Source organism: Vanessa tameamea, chromosome 18 (assembly GCF_037043105.1).
Source record: "Vanessa tameamea isolate UH-Manoa-2023 chromosome 18, ilVanTame1 primary haplotype, whole genome shotgun sequence".
Taxonomy (NCBI): domain Eukaryota; kingdom Metazoa; phylum Arthropoda; class Insecta; order Lepidoptera; family Nymphalidae; genus Vanessa; species Vanessa tameamea.
This window is the reverse complement of record NC_087326.1, coordinates 6,510,902-6,532,141: the sequence shown is the minus strand read 5'-3', so window position 1 is coordinate 6,532,141 and position 21,240 is coordinate 6,510,902. Positions and strand designations below refer to the sequence as shown.

Below are 21,240 nucleotides of genomic sequence, written 5' to 3'. Positions count from 1 at the left end.
GTAATATTTTATAATTATTTGATTTTATTTATTATCTTAGTCTCATAATTCAAATGGATGTATTGTTATTAGCTTAATTAGTTTAATAGTAATAAATATTCAATGTTATTTAGATAATTTATTTATTAATGTTACATAATTTCAATTTATTTTAATTTATATGTTTGCTGTAATTTATTAATTTTTGATTATTATATAAAATACTACCAGGCTGCATTGATATATAATTGATATGAGCATGCCGTGTACACATGCTAAGGAATGTAATCTAGCTCAAAATTGTGTAATTCCGTAATTTGAATGTATGTTCTGATTGTATTCTGTTTGTGTACCTATGAATAAATAAATATTGTAATTAATAATTGTAAAGTGTTATAATATGGTAATTACAACCTTGTAATTAAATGTAGCGATGCATGATACATATTATTATTGTTATTAATTAAATTTGAAAGTACGTGATTTATTCCACGTTATAGATAATAATGACTAAAATTCGTTTTCCGTTTTGGGGCTTGAATCAACAAAATATTACCAGCGGCAATGACATATTATATTTAGGCTAGTTATACACGTATATATGTATTATACTCGTATTTACGGGTATTCTATCTAGATTTTTTTTTGTTTATGTAATGACGAAATATAAATATATTGAATAATTTACTTGTTGATTCCAGCAATGGTAGTGACCACTTACCATATTTGACCATCAGGTGGCATATTTGACCGTCTAACAATTTCTTTAAAAAAAAATTAAAAATTGTCGTTGGATTTTTGTAGGCCCGGCTCAGTAGGTACGACCAACTCAGTACTTATTCTACACCAAATAACAATTCTTTGCATTGCTTTGTTCTAGTTCAAGGGTGACTCGTGTGCTTTACTAAAATAATAAAAAAACGTATTGTTGTTGAAACATTGCATTTAAAATCGAATCGTCATAGATGTAACTGAAAAAAGTTATTAATTTACATAGTCGTATATATGATTGCATATCTGACGTATAAGTTCGTGGAAAATTATGAATACATAAATACGATGTGACTACGGTAACAGAGAATATCATCGCTGTCCATGTCGTAGAAGTCACATTTTTATATAAAGACTATTTAGGTTAAATGTTAAACTTTATAACATAATTGGTAACTTATGTTAAAACTATTTGAGATATTTATACCTATCAATTTATAATTTTGTATTCCTCAGCAGGAGCTTTCGTATGAATACGGAATCCCTAAATTAAACAACCGGTTGAAAGATTGATCTTACTTCAAACGAACATAATTTTGTCATTAAATATAGTTTTAATCATATTGAAATTGTATTTTAAACATTAAAGCGGTACCGTTACTCGAATAGTTCAGAAATTCATGAATTTATAAATAACTTGTTTAAAAAAATAAACGATAAATCTCACGAATTTTAGTGTCGATGATTCTGCCAAGGTCGAATCTTTGCATCAAAGACAATTTTAATTGATTCTTTAAAGAATATTTTAAAAAACAAATAATTACTTCATAAAATGTATTTAATTGTTTATTTAAAAACTTGTATTTGTTTAAATTAATTAAATAATATAAATATATTTCTTTCAATATAGAACTAATGATGATTATATTCTTGAGCTTTTATTTAAATCTCATTTGTTTTTTTAAATTGAAGTTCGATTTTAAAAGTATAATTTTATTTTTTATCAAAACTGCCTTTCCTTATAATAAAGTAATTTCATTGACAACATGAAATTTCAAAGATCTGATTGGTTATTATTATATACATTCCAATCATGTTAATTTGAAGAGCCCTAAATAGCCAATATGTTACAAATCAAACTTCGGAATGATGTCCGCCGGTCACATCATTTCAACCTAAGTAATTAAAGTTATGGATTCCGGAACGATATGACTAGGGCGAACCTATGCGATGGCTGTATTCTACATTTGTTCGAAGGCCGCGGAAGTATAACCACGCGGCTGTGGAAATTGGCGGCAAGATTCGCGCGCTTTCCATATTGGATTTTAATGTTATCTGTGTAATTATGTGTATCTTCAGTGTGTTCATTGCAGTGAATTAATATTTAAATTATGTAAGTAAAATATAACTATTTTTTTTTTAAATATTATTATATTTGTATTAAATGTGACTTTTTAAAAAATGTCAATCAAATTTAACGAATAAGTATTTAAAAAAAAATTATAATTTTTTTTTTATTAATTCGCCTCGAATGTAGGCGTACTTATATTCACGCAAGTTAGACAAAACTAAGTTAAGTTTAAACAGTTACAGAGGTAAAACCTACTTTATATCAATTATTACTTTTTTACAGGATTTGCGACAATTGCTGTAAACAATATTTATGATTTACAAACTCCTGTATTGTAAAACTTTAAAAATCGAACATATACGACATTCTTCATCTCTGGATGATCTATTTCTTATAGATAATGATAATCACGGTTCTACGTAAAACTATGCTTTAGAAACACATAAAGTGTTAACAAAAACAACCATTAAGCGTAAACACAGACAGATGTTTTAAAGACAGATATTTTATTTTTATAGTAAATAGCATTATATGACGACCTCCGTGGTCGAGTAGTGTGTACACCAGTTTTCATGGGTACGCTATGCCGAGGTCCCGGGTTCGATTCCCGGCCGAGACGATGTAGAAAAAGTTCATTATTTTACTATATTGTCCTGGGTCTGGGTGTTTGTGGTACCGTCGTTACTTCTGATTTTCCATAACACAAGTGCTTTAGCTACTTACATTGGGATCAGAGTAATGCATGTGATGTTGTCCAATATTTATTTATTTATATGTAATTACTTAAATACTGTTTCGTTGCTTGTACGATGAATAAAAAATATATATATTGATGATTTTCAGATTATACCGTTTTATCTCTAATAATGTTGAATAAAATTAAATAAAAAGCGGTTCCTAAACTTTTTTAAAATGTTTTTAATAATTTATTGCTTAATATATGTCAGACCACCATAAGAATCATATTTTAAATTTTACTGCATTCGAAATAAAGAGCATATTGCTTTTCAAACAAAATCTATTTAACATTTTTGAAAACCTAGCTTTTGAAATTTTAAATTTGAATACTAGATTTGAAAGGCAAAATTTTATTTTGCTTGCCAGTTTGAAGGCATTAACGTTCGATTGTATTAAATAAATTTGCAAATTATACAACAACTTTTTTAAAGTTGATGTGTGACGCACGTCCCATAAGAAAGTCCATGTCTTCTATTATTTTTAAATTTTAATGGCAATGCTCTGACACTCTGGCCATCACAGTATAACTTAAACTACGACTTTAATTACCTCCGTTCTAAGTACAGAATGTAAGTAAGCTAAAGAGTACAAACTTTTTTGACAACCTCTCACGGGTTATGCTGACTGATAAGTTCACACATAAATTTGGTAGGTAAATAGTATAGGTAAAATAAGTGGGGATATAAAAAAAATATCTGTGGTATTTAAATGTTTACGATGCTGTATTAAAATTTACTATTTCTGGAATTATGTGTCATTCCAGTACAATTACTTTACATAAATTATCAATTCAAAATCTTAACTTTATAATATTGATTCAGTTGAACGGTATATTTCCACAACTTAGCGATTTAAGTAAACATTTTATAAAAACGGTTGATGGAATATCACATTAGATATGGATAGAAAATCAAATGATTCATATTAATGTGCAAATTATTTATTGGATGACGGCTCGGTTGCTTAGAAATCTGATACACTCAGGTGGACATCGATCATGATCGTCTACAATATGGTAACTGTAATTTAGTTGGGAGAAAAAATAATTTTAAATATAACTTGGTGGTAGGATTTTGTACAAGTTCGTCTGGGTTGATTATGATGCACAATTCGGTCAACACCACACCGCAGGTCATAGACATTGGCGCTGTAAGAAATATCGATTATTCCTTATATCTCCAATACGCCACCAACCTTGGGAATTAAGATGTTATGTCCCTTGTGCCTGTAGGTACACTGGCACACATATTTTTGAAACCGGAACACAACAATACTAAGTACTATTTTTTGGCGGTAGAATATCTGATGAGTGGGTGGTACCTACCCAGAGAGCTTTGCAAGAGCAACAATATACAAAGACAAGTGTACTCTTTGCTTCCTCATTCTTATAGTCGGATGACATTGCAAAGGATCAGATAGATGATCTATTGTCATCATCATGATTTTAAAATAATTATACGGTCAGCAAAAGAATAGGTATATTTTATATATTTTTTAATCTTACCGTAATTCAATCGTGTTTCTTATTAGGTTCATAAACTCCTAGTAGACCAACTGAGATCAATATTATATCAATACGAGAAATCGCAAATAAAACTTATCATATAACATTTGAAATTATTTACTTTTGTGATATAAAAAAAAAAAAAACAGTTGATTCACGTAGCCATAGCAAATTGATATGCATTAAGTTTTTCAAACTATGAACTATGATATTTATTACTAAAAAAAAATACGTTCGATATAATAACATTTACTATTAATAGTTACAAAAAATCTAAATCCTAAAAACGAATTCGTTTATCCAATAAAATTTATTAAGCACTGAAATTTAATTATGTCTATTCTGATAGGTATGGCACAGGGAATGGGATCAGATAAACATTCCGTTATTCAGGCAATATTTTTTGTCTTTATAAGACAATACTCACACACATAAATATTAATTATTATATTTATTCCATGAATTTATATTAAAAACATCAGTAGGAAACACGGAATCGTTAGAATATATTGTATATTAATGTTGGTCGCGTCATTTATATTGACTATAAAAATAGCGGGAATTTCAATTTATCTATCCATTATTATTTAGATATATGACTAGAATTTAGTATATTTTTATATCTTAAATCATCATCATCATCAAATATTTTATTCTTTATAGAAGTATGGTTAGGTACCGTCCTCCTTATGCGGTCCTGAAGGTGCGGGAGGGGGTGGGCGTTGTGAGACCAAGCTTGCATACGACACAAACAAATCCTCATCTGTATATTACAAATGTGAAAGTAAGTCTGTCTGTCTGATCTGCTTTGACGGCTAAATTATTCAACCGTCTTAGATGAAAATGATATGAAGCAATCTTGAATTCCAAGTAAGGACGTAGAATTTTTTATACCTAAAACCGGACGATCATCCCCTAAAACGCGAGCGAAGACGCGGGCGGCAACTTTGTTATAAATAAAAGTAAATGTCATTTAATTTGCGACGGTCGCAATCGGAAAAATTAACTTTCTCTATTATATAATAATTTAATAGATTTCGCGCGCAGCTTCGCCTGCGTGTTTCCAATGTTAGGTGTTTCTCATTTATAACATGAGTAAGGATTGCAAATTAGCAATAACTTCTACACAAATATCATAAAGGAAAATATAAACTTTAGTGAAACTAAAATTCAACGATATGACACAAATAATAACACGAACCCCAGTACTTTCTAATACATTAACATTTTATTGTTACCAGGATTTAAATTAATAAAATTTAACATTTTATGACGTTAAGTGCAGCGAGAAGTGAAGTACCTATAACGATAAAATGATTAATTCAAATTCATTATGACCCTTTACACAGGCCTAAGAATATGACACCTTAAATTATTGACACCGACAATATAATTATCGCCAATTGTGACTTTCTTCTACAGATTTGAACTCACTATAAAATAATTTGTTTTATATATCTTGCCACAAATTTTATTCAAATTGGCTTCGAATGGCCATACCAAGTCTCTATCGTGCTAATTACACGAAGCTGTTACGTCGTGATGGTACTACCAAGAACCGCAGTCGGCTCTTCTTTTGAAAGACACTATTGTTGTATAATGTTTTACTTGGTGGTAGGGAAATAACATCTTAATTCCTTAGATTGGTACCTTAAGAAAGTTAGGTGTGGTTAATATTGCTTATAACGCCATTGTCTATGGGTGATAACCATCAAAACAAATTCGGATTTATCCCCATAATAGATCAGTACAGTTAATCAAATACAAATTGATTGGGCTACATAAAAACATCCATAAAATGCTCAGATTTAAAGAACAACTTAAAATTAATATTGTGGCCAGTCGTGACAGACGGACAAACTGTGGTGGAGCGACGACTGTGGATTGGTTTATTGTTGATTTATAACTCTTTGTTGGAAAAGAGATTGAATATACTAGTACTTCAACATATTTAATAAAATAAACTAGACGGAAGCTTGGGTGAATTGTGACACTATTTAGATTAGATAACCTTAAATTTCGATATAAATAGAACATCGATCGATATATTATAAAGAAAAAGAGCAGCTGGGAGAAATACAAATTAAAAAAATGTGTAAAATATCACATATATTCGAAACATGTTGGTTCTGGGTTTCGAGATGATGATGAACACAATAGCGTTAAGAAATTTGGAAGTGCTGGTCTCTAAATTGGTGCAGTTCCCAGGGTCTTTAGTTCTAACCACGGATTGGGCAAGTGATTAGGAAGATGTCAGTATTTAAACTTCCGTTGCCCCGAAAGCTTTTCCTGTTCCTGAACTATTTCCGGTGATGGATTGCCGTTCCATCTGATTATAGGAGGAACTAGGAATACGCTTGTGTTTCTGCACAAACTCGTGCGCTATAGTATGTTCGAAGCTCGTTTTCCTATCCGATTTACCGACGTGGTCGAAATCGGTCATGATATGTTGAACAATATAGATATCTTGTATTGACTACAAAAATATAATAAATAATATTAAATGACGTGAACTATGAAAATAACATGTTTAAAAGTGAAATTATTGTAGTGATATAACATAATACCTATTATTTAATTAATTTCTACTAAAGTTTCAACTTTCTATGTTTATATGTTTATGTTAAGTTTTTTACTAATATTATCTTTGTGCCTATTGCCGCATGAACAGATTTACTTTGGAGTAATTAAATAGTTAATTACATTTCGGGAACATAGTATGATGGTTCTTATTGCGTCGACTGGTGACAGGAGGGCTGATTTTGCAATTAAAAGGATATTAATCCTCCTAGCATTTTTGTCACCATTCCACGTAGACGTGTTTTGTACAGTAATATTTTTTATTTATATTCATATCTTTCGCAATGTTAATATATATTGTTTGTTATAAATTTATTGTGTGTTACCTGTCTCGTGCCAATTTAAAAAATAAGTATACTAAATTAAATAAAGAAACAATTAATATTCCAAAATGTAAAATAGACTTTATCAAACGATAAACAAAAATATTATACCTATAAATCTGTAACATAATATATTTAATATTTATCGTACCTTTTCATTTGTGAATCAATTACAGTGAAATAATAAAAACATAACATTAGTTTCTTATAAATAGTGTCACCAGAGTATCCATTTTTTTTTAAAACGGCTTAAAAGCGGTCAAATTTTCTATAATTTATTAATTAACTTCGCGTGATTAAAGTAAATTTTAGAAATCTTTTCTATAGATAATATCGGCTTGTTATTGTGATTATCTAACCGCGACTCCTGAGAAAAGGCTGCGTTGTTTTGCACAATAAACTTAGGTATTCTATCACGGTAATAATACAGTTTTCTTATTAATAGTTCTTTGTTGAGGTTATTTTCCGTGTAAGTGAAGTATACTTGATTAAAAATATGTTCGCAATAATTATTATGTTTTCATGATTTAAGATTAAAAGGAGGTTGTTCGGTGGACATATTGTTTAACATAGGTCTCGAGTTTATTTCCGTCCTTCATTGAGATTTACTTAATTTGCTTTGTGTAAACCCGTCTGAGTAATACCAGACATTTAGGTACATTATTCGAACAGGATGTTCAGCACTTTCTCACTTTCATTTAAACAAAAAATAAACAAGCATTATGCTTATAAATATGAAAATGAAAAGAATATTATTCGTCGATAAGCTGTAAATTAATAATATCTACTTCGTAAATAACATACAACTCAATTGAATATAACAAATACCACAGAATTAATTTTATACATGGCAATTTCTTATTTCGTCATTTTACGTCATATTACGTCAAATCAACTTCAGTCTCTAAAATTAGATTTAATATCTTTATGGCATCAATCTTGATATTTTTAACAACACTAAATGCTTAAATATTTTCATCTAGGGATTTTAGGTACAGATTAACTACTTTTATAATATGCTAATTTAGAATATTTATATACCTATCTGATGACGATAATATTTGCCAAATGTCAACGATCAGTAAATAACGTCTTTTAAAAAGAAAATTGGAATTGTGCTATTAGTAATGTGGCGCTATTGAAATAAAATAAATATATACTGCTATTTTAGCTGAGTTTGAAGTCAGTGATCAAGATTCTGCATTTTATATTTTGCGTCGACATTTATACTTTGTATTTTATTAACAGGCAACACCCACGATTCCGCATTCATTTCGTACAACTCATTATTAAAATCAAATATTATATATTTTCAAATTCCCATTTCAAAGTTATTGCAATGGGTTCCATTTTTTAAATTATAAATGACAAATGTTCACCATTGGAGGTCACTACAGTTCGATTGTGTGATTTTAGCAGGATATCTGTTTTTATATGTGTGTATGGCCAGAATTAAATTGCGCTTTAATTTAAAAAAAAAAGCTCCGCTGGAAGCGGTGTTATGGCTTTTTAATTAGCATTTGCATCACTAGACCTAGAGTAATAAGAAAAAAGATGGTGTCGAAATATCTAAATATGCAAGTTGTGACCTGTGGTATAGACGGACATCCGATAATATTTAAAAAGAATATAAATTTTAGGATTGCCTTCGTTTTATTTTATTTAATTATAATGCGATTGAAATTAGTATGTACTGTACTGGTACTGTTTCTGTAGTAACGGCAAGCATTTTACTACACAGTTACACTACAGTGCGAGCGCTAAAAGACAAATATACTATTAAATACAAATTATAACAAGTAAGTTTTCCCCCTTCCATCATATCATATTTCCTCTCATAGATTTTAAAATAAATTCTATCCTCTTTTGTCTGATTGGAACATTGAGATGGAGATTCCTGTAATTGTGTAGGGTAAATTCTTCTAACAATATGTTATCTTCGAACATAAAAAACCATTACTAGTTTAATCATAAATTCATACATTTATGTTTATGCTATTATTAAATATATAGAGTAAGATTAATAAAAAAAAATATACGTCAGAAGTTTTACTTCTTCGACGTAACAAAAAAATTGTTATTATTTGCATGCAAAATAAAATAATAACAATTATTATTCCTTCATTTTTCACTACAATTACACTCATACATTTAAACATTAACAAATTATAAAATAAACATTGTAAATAAGGATAAAGCTAGCAACTTCATCGTGTAGTTGCCGTGACGTGCGCGCGTATCACAATTAAATCATTCTCGTCATATTTTCCTAAAGCCCCTAAAGAAGTATAACTTCGAAAAATAATTTAAAAAATGGATTTTTAGATCCTATATCAATAATATAATGCGCGCACATTAAAGTTTTGTAGAAAGACACGACTTCGTTAGATTTATGATATGCACACGCACAGATTATATATTGGCTGTCAGAATATTCGTCGTTGTCTAATAATTAATAGTTTTTTTTTTCATCTAGTAAATAATATCCTTAGCGCTTAATACGTAGTATACATTAATGTTGTTGTTTGACTTATTAATATTATTTTTGTTTATAATATTTTTAGCCGAAGTGTTTGTTTTAGCGAAATGTGAAACCGGGTATGTGACACACACATACCTAAAAATATCTGTACATATTAATAAATTATTTTATATTTAAATTCAGCAAAGCACTTCGGAGAAAGGACTTCGAATAAGATCAAAGAATTTAATGTTACCCATAAGTGGGATTTTTTTTACTTTTTTTTTTCAAAATTGTACTTGGTGGTTTTGTCATTCACGATTGTTCATTATGAGTTAAAATGAGTAGGCAAAATAACATGAAGTGTTAAATTAAATTGGATAGTTAGTTACAGTTCTCCATAACAACTTTCGTATTCGTTTACTTTAAAAATTGATTTGAAAATGTACAATTTTATTTATTTTTTTATTAATAATACAACAATATATTTATATAAAACGTAAAGTTATACAACGTAAAATTAACTCCAATTTATATACAAAATAAACTTTGTTTTAGTTTAAACTAAATTCTTCTATTACCTATTTTGTTAATATAAAAAGGTCGAGTATGTCACGGTACATTAAATAAAATTTTGTATTAAGAGAAACTAATTTTGCGTAAATTACAGTATCACGTTTCGCCATAGGGCATAGTAATTTCAAACGTGACAAAATTTTCATTTCCTCACATGCATTCGTGAGACGAGCATGCGTGCTTCAATATCATGCGAATAATACACATCAGATATTGAGCCATCAGAATTAAATTAGAGTTGGACCTCTGTCCCGAAGTTTATGTAAAAGAAAAGTAACTGATATTATGATCTTCTTGGGAAGCCGCTGGATGCGGGTAGACTAGACATCGTTGGGATACTTGAGGGTGACAGTGAGATCCACTACTGGACGAAGGCTTCCTTTCCCGTCAGTGCTAGCAATATGTCAGCCAACAAACCACAAATATATTAATTCAGTCAAATTAAGTATTTTACTATAAGTATATATATATATTATTTTTATTACTATGAGTATTTGAAACGGTATATTTACCATGTTTTTTATTTTTATTTGGTGGAGATCATTATCTACGAATGTCTTGTTCACGAGACTCGTAAATATCCCGTTTCAAATACTTATAGTAATAAAAATAACCATGTGAATTTAAAATCTTAAGTATTTTAATTCGGTTTCTCTTATACAATTATAGTAAAAGGTGTCTTAAAATCTAATAGCTGCAATAATAAGAAGAATTGTGTAGGCTTATTAATACTGACATTAATACAGATTGAATATATATATATTTATATTTAATATTTGAATAGATGTAGCGATAAATTACTTAAAGATAGTTTAATTTTATTAACTAAATATAATCCGTTATTAAAGCCTGCGGCAACACGATGGTTTGTTTTCTTTTTTTTAAATCGTATCTTTATTAATAACTTAGTCATAAAATGATGTTTTTTTAAATATTAAATACTTTTTTTTATTTTGATTTATGTCTTATTAAAGGAATACTTAAATAAAATGTGTTGTTTTTGGATGTCTTCACGTTTTAATATATCTGATGTTCTATCATGGATAGTAATTAGGTGTATCAACCACAGATTATATACGAATTATACGAAAAGTCACTTTATTGGAGTTGCACTGTAACCTTTTTTATTTTTTTATTTTATTTAATCTTTATTGCACATAATCTACACAAAAATAAACAGGTAAATTAAAAAGTACGCAAAGGCGGCCTTATGAACCGAGTCTTTATATTTAATGATATAAACTGATTAATTTTATTTATATGTTTATACTGAAAAGTGAAATGAAAAAGAGAACGCGTCGAAAAAAATAGTGGCCAGATAATCTATCAAGACATATATGTCTTGAACAAAACAATCAAAGGCAGTAACATCACGAGCAAAACTCAACTTTTAACAATAGGTTCGTTCTACGATCTATCATCTAGCGAGCATACACGCGAGTTTGCCGAAGTTACCGCTACCGGGCGGACCGCGCGTGTCTCAGTGCCATAAAGCTCACGTCCCATTCTGTTCACGCGCGGATTATATCTGAATGATAATAATACACCTACTAATTCATTCTTTGTCTCTTATTCAGACTTAATTTCAATTCTTTGCTTAATAGGCTATCGTTGTGCTAACAGAAGATTTGAATGATATCCGTCAGTCGAGACTAAAATTTATATTAATTAAAAAAAGAAAACATAACTTTATCGATTGTTTGTTGATTCTGAAGTTAGAATAACATAAATATCAAAGTCCATTATACGATATGTAACCGGAAAAAATGTATTCAATGATTTTGCTCATTTGTATACAGGGACTACTTTCTGAATCGCGCTATAGGTACTCGTATAAGTGTCAACCAAAACTACGAAAGTGGTTCGGATCGTGAGTGTACACCATTTATTATAATAAAACAGGAAAATCTCTTGAATTGTTTACCAGACATCGGAAGATATACGATTTCAGCCGGCTTTGTATGTCATATACTATAATATATTCATATACGATTATTCTCGCAATCTTCTAAGCTACTTATCATGATTAGACAAATGAAGTTCTTTAGAAGCGCGACCGCTGGTTTTAGACTATGTGACGTCACACTGAATTCAATATGGCGCCCTTTATAGAACATAAGTAAGGCTGTAAGTATTCATTCGGTCATTTTTAATTTGTTCGGTTAACACGTTTATCAATAAATGTGTCAATTTTAACATTAAGTATAATATGTAAATCATGTCTTATTTTGTTACATATTCAAGAGTTATATTTTAAGATGTCATTCGAAAGTTTTTATTTAGCATATCGATTTTAAACGTTCATTTGTGAAACGGTGACGTTACCATACTTTGCAAAATTATAATGATAATAATTCACATAAAATAACCTTTCCAGATTTCGATTTTACATAAAATATTGTGTAATAATACGAAACTCTTTAATAGAAACTTATAAAAAAAATTACATGTGATAAGTTTAAAAATTATAATGAGATGAGATGATATTTATGGAAAAGGACGTATTTAAAAACACTTTTTAAATAAAACGCTTAACATTTCGATATTTTATGATCTTTAAGATCTGGTCAGGTTAGTGCAATTATAAACATAATTGAACTCGAATTGGCCCGTAGTATTAAAACCAATAAAATTTCACAATTTTCGACAGTTTACAATCTGTCTAGAAAATTAACGGTCCTTACATTTTTATGGCAACACACTAATAATAAAATAAACTACACGTTTACACTTAAGCACTAAACACTTATGGATCGTCATTTAAAGAACTAGAATCTTAGAAATGTATATTTCGTTAGAAGAAACTCGAAGCTCATCGCAGAACAAGAGCGTAAGATCCCAGAATATGATATGCGACATTAACTATGATAGTTATAAAATTCATAGGATACACGAATCAAAATGGCGTGTCACCCTAAGTCGGTTGTCAACATTTCAAGAGTGCAATACGATGTGAATCCTTACACTGCCAATTAAATTACAAAGTTGTGTGTCAATACAGTTACAATTAAATTTATATTTATATATTACGCCTACCTGAAAATAAACAATTTTAAACTCTACGCTATTTTAATATCGTGTATCGAGTAATAAAATAATTTGGCAAGTAATATCAAAACCTACCACAAATTAAGGAAGAAAAAATTAAAACGGTAAAGCATTTAAAAATGTATATACTTGATTCGATGTGCTATTTAAACGTGAGTACGTCTAAAAGTGTGTTAAAATAATTTTATTTTTATTTAAGATTGGTATTATCTTTGGTTTCTTAGTATCCAAGAAAACAATATTTTAACAATAATTTCACTATAATCACTAAAATCAAATCTTATGAAAATAAATTATAATCTGTTTTTACAATGTTGCGTAATATGAGCGTAATGAAAGGGTAAAAACATAAATCTAACCGTACTAACTAACGTAACTAGCGGGAACGAAATAACAGCGCCTACGATTGACGACCGGTTATAGGCCGGGGATAAAAGGATGTAGACACACCCTCACGTGCTCCATACATATTATGCAAACGTAATTAGTCCGGATTATAGACGGAAACGTTCGTAATTTAAACTGAATATTAATAGGTTTTTCGTAACTCCACAACATGTAACAGTTTGTATCGTTGATTTTTTTTTAATCTGTAATCTTGATTAACTTAAATACCTTGGATCTATGTAGATATTTATTGTATCCTGTCACGTGCTTTTGACAAATTTGTTTAATTATATTGGTTGACATTTATTAATTTGATATATAATGGATTTAAAAAAAAATTTAATGACATTTTAAACAAAGTAGGTTTCATTCCAGTTTTGTTTATTATCCATAAAGACTATAAGCATGACATTGTGAATCTATACAATAATTTAAAGTAACCGCCTTTCTTACTCGTCTATTGGCTATTCCAATGGAAGTAAGAAAAAAGATAAACAAACCCATATTTACGCATTTCATGCGCGTTGCTGATAACTCAGCTATATTGTGCACTACTAACTTAACTTATTTCCACTTTAATTTAAATTCCAAAATTCCCATAACAGTTTCGTCGACGTTCAAAACGACATTTTTTCGCAAATCCATAGTGAATATCATAGATTAATCAAGGTCTCGACCAATGATATCGCGTGAATTTGCTGACAAATATTGTTTATTTGGCTCTTTCCTCGTATGGTTGGAATAAAATATATATAAACTTGTGCTTTGTAATGTGTCCTTGTCTAACGCATTAGGCTTGGGTCCTTTAGACCCTTTAAAATAACCGCCTCAATCATAATCGGCCAATAGAACATCCTCATTATTAGTATTACACTGCTCGTGTATATATTTTTTGATGTTGTCTTTTTGTACATACTTGTTTTACGTTTTAAAATTAAAAAATAATAAATTCTAAATACAGATAATTTATTCAATAACGATGTTTAGTTTGGATACAATTTTAAATTAGGAATGTTTATAATTCGTCATCCGCAAATATATTACCTACGTAATATATCGTTATCTAATTTCGCGCTTATGCAAATTAATTTAAAATACAGAAATGCTTTTAAGAAAGGTTTACTAATATATATGTAATATGAATAATTCCGATTATTATTTTTATTTTAATGTCAATATTTTTTATTTATTATTCCAATAAAACTAATTTTACATGATATCTACGTTTCTTACGTAGTCTAAATTTAATGCGCGTCAAACTGCGAAGCGCAATTACGTATTAAATAATATTGTTTTGTTCCACTCTGAATTTGTTTATAAGTTTTAGAAACATGTTAGCTAAACTACTTGGTTTCGTAGTTTTTCCAGTAAGACAACACAAAAAATAGTTTCCTCACTTGTAAGTAATTTAAACGGATTATAATGAAACGTTGAAATTTATATGTTATATGTTTCGGTTTTTTTAATCGTAATAATGTTTCCAGGTTTTATTTTAGGGCTTCCAAAGTCGGTTACACTTATTGTTCGGTTGCTGATATAATGACCAGACTCCGACCAGCAGGTCTTGCTACCGAGCATTTTTTGACGATGCTCGGCAGCGAGAGGTCTCCGCCCATAGTGCCATAGCGAGGGTGTGCCTCTGGGGCCCCCACGCAGCACACTCACTCAGGGTGTGGTGCGCCGTGTCGACTGGCGCACCTTGATCGACCTGGCCGAGAGACCACCTCGGCAGCGTGGTCGGCACCGTCTGGGGTTCCGCCAGCCTGCAAGAGGTGGAGATCTCAAATCGGATGTAGCGGTGATCCGATAGAGTCTCCACCTCCACCTCCACTCTCCAATTGACCACTCTGCGTGCTACGACAAGGGTGGCGAACGAAACGTCCACCACGGAACCACCCTGTTGGCGCACGCAGGTGTAAACCTGCCCCCTGTTGAGAAGGGACAGGTCGGAGAGCAGGCACGCGACTTCGCGTTTAAGTCGCCGAAACCAGTATCGGTACAGTACATATCGACGACGACGTACTCCCCCCACCCCATCACTACGTAGCCCGAGCCCCTCTCGATGAGTGAGAGGGAGGGGGGCCCGTTCCGCTCCTCGTGAGGACCGCCACGGTGCCGTCCGAGTCCCCCAGCCAGTGAGGTAGGGGAGGGAAGAAAGAGGGCTGGCAGGCCAACGCCAGGTCTTCCTGCCACTCCGCCATGGACTGCAGCAAGAGGTCCTGCGCTCCGGCGGAGTGGTTGACGTTCGACTGTAGGAAGCTCAGGTGTGCTGGCATATTTGTTTCTTCTGAGTTTCCTCCATAGCCAGGCGGCTTTCCTCGCGCGGGGCGGCCTTGGCTCCTTGAACCGCCTTACCTTTCGTGATGGGGGGTTGCAGTCTCTCGCCCCCCATCAGATGCCCGGAGGGCTTGCCGGCCTCCGCGCAGATCGCACAGCGCATTTTGGCCGTGCACACCGCCGATTTGTGACCGTCTGAGCCACAGCGGTAGCACAGGCTACCTCTCTCCGCCTTCGACGGGCAGAGCACCCTCGTATGACCAAGGCCCATACACTTGTAGCAGCGCATAGGGCGCAGCTCCACGACGGACACCTTTGCCGAACTCCACCCGACGAGGAGGTGTCCGGCAGCGGCCAGCTTCTTCGCTGCCGTGAGGGGGCAGGTGACGCGGACCATCTCCATATAGCCGGGTCCGCGCTGCATCACGCCGCAATTCACCGACTCGGCGGAGCAGTCACCTGCGCGCGCGATCGGCCCTTGCGCGACTGAGCCCATTCCTCTTGTTCTTGCCGCGGCGGTCGGCAGCGGGTCTCGCCGTATCGGAGCCCGAGTCGGATTCGACGTCGTCGTCGAACCGGACCGAGGCGTCCGATGCTGTCTCCATGTCCGTATCCATGTACACGTAATAAGCAGCTAAAAAGCAGCTTCCCTCAGGAAGTACGTGGCTGAGGATGGCTCTAAGGCATCACTTGTGATCCTCAGAGCCCGGGCTTTCGATTAAGATAATAAAACTTTTTTGTACAATTTAGTCCCTCCCTGTTCTATATATACATAACATCACCGGAAGTGTGATAGCTCTGCGGATGCGGGACGGAAGGACCCAAAAACGCGCCGAACAGTAGACAAAGACGAGTGATAGGCAAAAGTTAAAAACTATATGAGATCGAGAGTGACGAGATAGGGTAAACTGATTTTTTTCAGAATTTAAATCGAATGTTTACGAGAATTAAAAAAAAAATATATACTTCCATATAATGCGTTCCTGGCACAACCGTGATCGAATGAATTGTGTAATTTTCAAGGAAGAATTAGCAAGATTAGAAGCATTAGGAAGAAGCAAAAACAGTATTATAATTCGTATTCTGGTAATCGTATATTATTTCGATAATATTCCTCCGAGGACAATCGCTTTCAGTCTCTAGCGTAGGTATGTGCCCATGCAACGTCGAATACTTCGTTTACTATGATCTAAAATGCTATCATTACATTTCGTTATTTATATCGAAATTATGCATACGTCATACTTATTACGCTCTGTGTCTGATTGAAGTGAGGCTACGCAAGCGAAGCTCGTCGCGATATAACCCTTTGATGCGCGTGAGCTTGCCGACAGCGGAGCGAAGTGTCTTTAGTTTCGCCCGAAGTAACGAAGTCATTGCGAAGACATGGTTTCATATATCGCGACGTATGCGGCCGAGGAATAACGAATAAAATTATTATGAGATCTTACAATGACTGTTATAATTATCACTACATAAATAAAAATAAAAAATCTTACTGTACTGTTACAAGGTTTGTTTCTCTAACATTTTTACCGTTATAGAAGAAGACTGGGTTATTTCCCTTATTATTCAGCAACGACACAGAAATTTGACGGATAATTTATTCGACAAATGTAAATGACAGTTTCGTCACGATGTCTGCTTCGTCGAGCACAAGATGAGTGAGCACAAATTAGAACGCGCCATCCGCGGTCAAGACGTTTCATCCACCTAGCCATATCGGCACTTTAGGTATCTGTGCTTATATATACTGGAAATATTGTATTAGATAAATGTTAATCGTAAATTTATTTCGGCAAGTATTTGACATAAGATAAGAAACGGTCTTCCGTAAAATATCTCATTAGATCAATCATCTAATGAGGTATTTTACGGTAAACGGCGTTTACGGCTCATATACCTTCTATCTTAAAAACTTTCGAAAATGGCTTTTTAATTATCCAATCAATAATATTAATGTCTTATTTTTTTACCTACTTTGAGATCTACACATGAGATTGAACTATGTGTTTGGTATATTTTGTATAAAATTAATACAATTATTTTGTCAATATTCTTTGTTGAAAAGTCCCAATGACTCCTTAATGAAACCTTATTAAAAATAATTTACAAAATTATAAAACAACCAGGTTATGTACATATTGATAAAAACAATTGCAGTTAGAAAAAAACTTTTTTTTCTAACTCATGGCTGCGGTGCTGATTTTTCAGCCTAAAATTAAGAATTAAAACAGCCGATGAAAATAACAGATAATTTGACAACATGAATTCGACAAAAAATGTTATCCGTTATCTGTAGTGTGTAAAATCAGCAAAATCATCTGAAGGTGACGTTTGAAACACGCACGTGTAAATTAACAAATTAAGCCGCAATATAAAGTAACTCACTTACCATAAATCTACATTTGAATTTATCGAACTCCTAAAAATTTGTTTATAACGGTGGCATTTAGGTTTAAAATAAAATAAAAAAACTATTTCGATATTCAAATTAAAACACCGTTATAGAATGTTCTTACTGGGTACACAATTACTAGTTTATCTTAACGAAATATAATAAAAAAGCAAAAATCCGTTTGCATATAAATGTTACATTTGAATAATTTAGTATGAGTTAATGTCTCAGTTATTTTGTTTGACATTGTTTAATTTATCTTTAAATATTTTATAGAATTTAACGAGCCTCGACTTAATAAAGTAGAATCGTTGCGAAATATCAATATAAAAAAAAAACATAGCCGAGTGTGTGAGAGAGTGTGAGTGAAATGATGACGTGATTCGTGACTTATTCTTTATTGTACACCACACAGAAATAAAAATAAATATAACATAGATTTGGCCTTAATAGGACAGGCGTACAATTTTGGCGACCTTATCGCTACATAGCGATTCTTATGCGTGAGTTGCAAGTTCAAAGTGTTTAACGTGTTTCATTTGTGCTTATAACATGGGGAAACTGCATGTCTCTGATGAAATTCTGCCACCGTGTCATACACTAACTCACATTTGAGCAACGCGTCGCGATAATCTCCAAGCCTTCTACAGACTGTCACTTTACTTTTCACTATCACTAAATTCAGAATATTATATCTGTAATCATAATAATTCATATCAATTACATTTATTGATGGTTTTAAAATATACTTGATGGTATTGCTTTGTGCAAACTCGTCTGGGCTGGTACCAACCTCTCATCGTATTTACTACCGGTGAGAAATACTTAGTATTGATGTGTTCCAGTTTTAAGGGCCAGTGTAACTCAGGACACAAGGGCATAACATCTCATTTAAAGTGTGTGGCAGAAATGGTTAAATATTTTACGGCACCTATGTTTGACTTTGCGCAGGCGCAGTGTTGACGACTTACCATTGAATGGCCCATATGTAAGCACCTCTTTGGTAAATAAAATACCTAGGACCTGTATGGAAAGAGCTATGTAATTGTTTTTCGTATTGTAATTGTTTTTATTAATGTGTAAACAAAATTAATAAATCTTATTTTTGGTAAAAAGATAATTAGTAGATAGCTGTTAACACATTAAGATCTCCGTTACTGTTGTGTTGTACTGTCAGAATTATTTGCATTTTAATATTTTTTTCTTAACCAAAAAATTATTTGTACTAAATAATGTCACTTAAAATACTTCAAAAACATAGTTCATTGTCATACATAAACATTACAGGACAGTAACAGACTGTTTTAATAAGTGTCATTTATGATAAATATTATTTTTATAACGTTCGAATTATGTATATATTTGTAACATCTTTTTTTTTAATTTTAAATATCAAATATACATAAATTTCAATTTTGTACGAGTACAAGAAAATAATTTAAAGGCTTATCTTGATTTATTTCATTAAAACTAAATCTTTTAAGTAATTTAAAATTAATCATTTTGTAAGTTATAACATATTTTATACTAAGTATTGCTCTACCGTTTTAAAATAACGGGCCAACTCAATATATCTAGTTATTTATGGATTATTAGAAGCTGGCCTTTGACCGCCTGTGAATAGTAAAAAAATTAAGTACAATTAATAAAAGTTCATTAGTTTTTCGTTAACATATTATTAGATGGCTGGTTTTTAACGACCGTGTTGTGTTACGCCTATAATTATGATTATAATTTGTAGGTAAAATTTGTCCTACATGTTTTTGTTATTGTCTTTATAAAAATACATTTAATTTGTTTAATATCGAATAAAAAAATCTAAAATATGTAATATTCTGAAAATGTACTAAGTTCAGTTAAAGCATCTTCTCCTTCAGAAAAATAATATGTGTAGTGTCCTCACGATGTTTTCTTTCACCGTCGAATTCGAAATGAATTATAAATAAAAATGAGGCACATGAAAATTCAGTGGTTACCTTAATTTGTATCCGCAATCAAATTCTAAACGCTCCGTCATCTCGGCAACGAATATTAATGATAATCAATGTCGAAACTTACTTTAAATTTCGTAAAAACAGAGACAACATTATTTTTTCGTAACTATATTAATATGAGATCAAAATCGCTTTAACATTTAACCTAACCTAACCTGAAACGCATAATCAATATCATTAAAAACTCCGTAAATGGTCATATGTCAACGAATGCTTAATAAATAATGAAATCACATTTGTCATAGAAAATAATTTCAAAACTTGACTCGCCTCTATTAATATACGGAAACAGCCTGTCTTCTTTAAAGTGGGAAGGCGGATGGGGTAATTGGTCAGCTGGTGGTAAACCTTAGACACCAAAATGAGCTTTTTAAGAAATATAAACCATGCCTTATATTGTTAATGTGCTCTCAACCATAGACACTCAGATGTGACGTCCCTTGTGTTAAACATCAGTCGAGCCAACGCGGCGCCCGAGATAAAAACGAAACTATTGCCAAAACATTTTATTTCAATTTATAGTTTCAAAAAATGTCAGTTTTGTGAATCAAATAATTTATTTTAATAGCCGTATAGATTTTAAAACTTACCTGCTTCTCTAAAGTAGCGCGCTAGGTCGTTCTACGTTATCGATAATTTGCATATATCGGTAGGTCAGGTTGTCTATGGTTCTAACCATACGTAGTAGACTAGCATATTTTTGAAACTGGAACATATCAATAAAAAGAAAAGAGGTTTAACTGTAAGATAGTCAATTAGTATATCGGTACGTACACATACTGATTTGTACAAAGCTCTACCAGACTATTTGGCGATATTCATAATAAATACGGGATTAAACGAATTAACAAACCAAACGATAAAAATAAAAGCTGTATAACCTAAAACGACGAAAAAAAAATCAATAAGTTCC

General features: G+C 32.0%; 2 protein-coding genes across 2 annotated transcripts in view; both read left to right on the top strand.

Annotated features, from left to right (window-relative positions):
- Positions 1 to 21,240, top strand: part of Prosalpha3 (Proteasome alpha3 subunit) — a 248,723-nt gene that overhangs the window by 484 nt on the left and 226,999 nt on the right. The window lies entirely within an intron of this gene.
- Positions 1 to 21,240, top strand: part of LOC113396658 (uncharacterized) — a 70,886-nt gene that overhangs the window by 30,857 nt on the left and 18,789 nt on the right. The gene's annotated exons all lie outside the window — the stretch shown is intronic.